The sequence below is a fragment of the Pinus tabuliformis genome, chromosome 8 (genome assembly GCF_031772625.1).
Source record: "Pinus tabuliformis cultivar Carrire ecotype Pingquan chromosome 8, CPIR1, whole genome shotgun sequence".
Classification (NCBI taxonomy): Eukaryota; Viridiplantae; Streptophyta; class Pinopsida; order Pinales; family Pinaceae; genus Pinus; species Pinus tabuliformis.
The window spans coordinates 19,519,072-19,523,725 of NC_142294.1; the positions used below are offsets into that span (position 1 = coordinate 19,519,072).

The following is a 4,654-nucleotide window of genomic DNA, read 5'->3' on the forward strand; positions in this document are numbered from 1 at the left end:
AATATGAGCAATGGATCTATTGCATTTGGAAATAACAACCAATAATGATGTTTTTGAGCTATTTTTTCACTATATAAATAAATAACTAAATTATTTTTCCATTTCTACAAAAATATAGAAAATATCAAAAAACATTTATTTGGAGTCGTTTTTGACTTTTTGGAATTTTTTCCCGGTGGGTTTTTCCTGTCTAATTTCTCTAAAATCAGGCAGGAATTTATTGAAATCACAAGTTTGATGGGTAACCCCTACACAATCCAAATGCCCTAAAGGTTTTTCAAGACGTTGAATCCATATATAAAAATCAAGATTTCACTTCAAATTTTTCCATCATATTCAATCACACCAAAAAAATCTAAAAAATCACACTAAAAACAACTCCCATTTATTTAATGTTCCAACTTCCCAAAAATCTGGAAAATATAAAAATACATTTATTTAATATCCGGGTTACATATTAGATATGAATTCTTAACCTAAAAACCAAACCTGGATTTCTGATGAACCCACCATGACTCGATGAAACCCGGAATCTCTTACGCATAGAGACATCACCATATCTGTAGATATCACAGTGATTCATGATCATATTTTGCAAACACTGCATTGTTTCTGATTTTACTGAGAAACCCTGAGTCCTGCACACTACCTGCCGCCGTGCAGAAGCGCTTGACCGTCACTTCCTGAATGAGCAAATCTGCAAATTCACCACCTCCTGGACGGTGTCCGCGTGGATGAGAGGGTTGAATGCGCCGTACACGTCAAGTTGGGTTCCGAAGATGAGCAACGCATTCTCCGGCGAGTGTCCAAAGGTCTCGCATATGTTGTCTTTGTGCCTGAAAACGGCCTCCGCCACTCTATCGCTCAGTCGCGCCGGCGCTCCTTCGCGAAGCAGAAATTCCCGGACGAGCACCCCTCCGTGGAACTCAAAGGAAAGAGGTGTCTGTTCCATGGCCACGGATGTGAGACCCAGGTCGTGGAGCATCGATGACAAATAGAACATCTCCGGATCCCAATGCCAATGAGGGAAATTCACCGTGGCTATGGCCGTCCCCAAATAGTACGATCGCATGCTGTGGAGGAAGACGGCGGAGTCAAGCCACGATTTGGCGTAGGCAGTTGCCTTCTCAGTAAGAGGGGTTTGCGGGAGAGGAATCGACGCCAACGATATGGGCTTGGGAGGGGTGAGGGTGCCCTTGGATGCACATTGAAGCGCCTGGTTCACCTCTTTCTCCAGCTTGTTCAGATCATCCACCTCTTTTAACAGGGCCACCTCTGACGATGATGCCATTCTAATCAACTCAACACAGGCCACCTCTTTTAAATAGATCGGATTCTACTACCTTAATCCTCCAAGATTTCACAGGAATTTCTGCCGGCTGCTCGCTTCCGTTTTGTGATCTGAATCTCTCATCACAAACACAAACACAGTGTTGTGAAATTATAAATAAAATAATTCAATCCAACTTGCCATTGACTTGATTATAATAATTTTTTCTCAATTGTTATACGAAGTAGGTTCATTAAAGGGGTTTGAGCAGGAATTTCAAAATAACATATCTGATTTAATCGACTCATTTATTTGTTTTTGAATTACAGGGTAGGAATTTCAAAATAATATAACTGTTTTAATCAACTCAATTATTTGTGTTTTTTGAGCTTTAACAAAAGATGTACTGTTTTCAAAAAAATATTAACTATGTTTGATTGGTAAATCATCCTGTAATAATCAATTCCCCATCAAATTTCATCCGGGCCAATAAATTATCTGTTCCAGTTGGTTTCCTCAACGTTATAAGTACTTAAAAAGCTTTTTCAAATTTGGGTTGGAAGTGGATTCAGTTTATCCCATGAGTTTCGGATGTATATTTGAAAATTGGTAAATGATAGATAACGTAGGCTCATCTACCCAGGGTGGAAATAGAGATGCCTTGGGAAATGGTATGGATGTTTTATATTCTTTCCTGTCCTGATTGAGTTATTTGTTAATGTCTTTTAGTGTTGAAGTTAGCATATTGAATATTTGGAAATAGTCACATGAGTGGATGCTTTAATGGGCGGTTGTCTCCATTCATATTGAATATTTGGAAATAATCACATGAGTGGATGCTTTAATGGGGGTTTGTCTCCATTCAACAAGTTAGATTGTGCATATTTTTTATTTTTAATTTATTTTTTTATTTTATTTATGATGTAAATTTTGGATTTATTTTTTGTTTTAGTTAATTAATGGTTTTTAGTTTTATTCCCCTATAAAGATAGGTTTATATTTTTGTTTTTTTGTGTGTTTGTTTTATTTTTGTTTTTTTAAGGCATTGTAGATATGAAAAATAATTATGTTCATTTTATGTCATGGTTGTTCATTCTATTGCTGAACTAATAAGTTTCATTTCATATATTCACAGGCGATTTGATAAAAAAAAATGGGTTTCATCCTGCTTTTGTTAATGAACATATCCGTAAGTTGGAAAAAATGAAAGCAGATGTCAAATAATTGTTGCATGTGCATCTGAGAGAATCAGGAAAAAAACCACAAGGAATTGGCTTGAAAGTATTAAGTATTGTGAACATTACCCTGTTGATGTCAATTAGTGCTGCTTTTGTCATCGGTCCGACTGCATTTTGGAAGATGCCAATCACTAAATGATTATTTTTGAACTATTTCAAGTGCATATTCCCCATGGGTTTTTTTTTTTTATGTAAATACATAGTTCTTATTGCTTCATTTCAATTCTCTTCTTTGGTTTCATTATTGGTGCAATCGATTCTTTTCTATTGTGTTGTTATCTTATATTTTGTATATGTGTGCTCTTCAATTTTTTATGGCTTTGTTTTTCTCACATTCCATTGTTTATTTGATAAATGTTTGTTTTTCCTATCATCTCCTAATGTCAGCCATGTTCATATGTTGCATTCTCAATAATATTGTATTGAAATGAAAATGGATGACAATACAAGATTGCCAACTATGGTTGGTGGTCTCATTGTGACAAACATTGCCTTGCTAGAAGAAAAGTCCCATGGTATGTAATGCTTATTAATTTTTCTTATGGGGTTTTGGATATTTCTATTAAGGTTTATATAATTAGGGTTTATAATATTTATTCATTGAGCATAATATTGGTTTGTAACATAAATGTGCCATGTTGTATAATAGGTAATAAATCCATGTATATTGTGATTTGGTTAGGGTTTATTATTCCCTTGGGTTTAAAATATGAATCCCTTGGGTTTCTAATCTAAGGGTTCATATTCCTTGGGTTTAATATTATTCACTTACATGTATAATCCCTTGGATTTTTGGTGTTAATCCCTAAGGTTTTTTATTTCATTTGGTTTCAAATATTTATGATGGTCAACCATGTTTTCTAAATTCAATGATGGCCATCCAAGGTCCAACGTCGAATTGTGACAAATATTGTCCTCATATGAGAATCAACCTTGGTTAATATTAATCCAACCTTTCATTTGGGCAAAGATTCTCTCGATTTGAAAATTAATCGTGGTCTACCATGGTCATTCATGGTCTGATGCCACATTATGATAAGGTTTGTCTCCTTATGGAAATCAAACATGGTCAGCCATGTTTATTTTAGGGGTTAAAATATATTTCTTAGGGTTTTTATACCTTGGGTTTATAATTTTTGTCCCCTGGGTTTATTATTCCCTTGGGTCTATAATATCAATTCCTTGGGTTCATTAATGTAAGGGTTTATATTCCTAGGATTTATTATTATTCCCTTGTGTTTATAGCCCTTTGACTTTATAGTATTAATCCCCAGACTCTATTATTTCCTTGGGTTTACAATATCAATTATGGCCAACCATGTTTTATAAATACAATCACGATCAACCATGCTCCAACATCGCATTATGTCGGATATTGTCTTAATATGAGAATCAACGTCCATGGTGAACCATGGTGCTAAGTCACATTGTGACAAAGATTCTCTCTATTTGAAAATAAGTCATGGTTAAGCATGCTTAATCATATAATCAATTGGGGTTAAAACTAAAAATCCAAGAAATTATAAACTATATGGAATAATATTAAATCCTAGGGATCAATATTAATTACAAACCGTATGATTAATATTATACCTAGGAACGTGAACCCTAACATTTATAATTCGAAGGATTGATATTGAAAACCCAAGGGAGTGATAAACCCGAGAGGTTAATAACATAACCGCAAGGGATGATAGACCCAAGTGAATAATGTTAACCCAAGGGGTAATAAATCCAAGGGATTAATACTATTAACTCTAGGGTTTATATTCCCTTGGGTTTATAATATCAATCCATTGGGTCTATTATTCTAAGGGTTCATATTCTTGGGGTATAATACTAAAACCCCAAGGGATTATAAACCCAAGGGAACAATATTAAATAAATGGATAAGAAACCCAAGGGATCACTACTCATAAACCAAGGATTATAATCCTGAGGGAATAATAAACCCAATAGATTAATACTAAAAAGTGAAGTGAATATAAACCCAAGGGTTTTCAATGTTAATCTCTTGGGCTGGGCATCCCTTCGATTAATATTATTCCCTTGAGTTTATAATCCCTTGGGTTTTTAGTGTTAACCCCTTGGGGTTATCATTCTCTTTGGTTTACAATATCAATTTATTGGGTTTATTAATATAAGG

General features: G+C 34.7%; 1 pseudogene; it reads right to left on the bottom strand.

Moving 5' to 3' along the window:
- Window positions 1-369: 369 nt before the first annotated feature.
- LOC149233944 (cyanamide hydratase DDI2-like) lies at window positions 370-1,489 on the bottom strand (annotated as a pseudogene).
- Window positions 1,490-4,654: the final 3,165 nt, after the last annotated feature.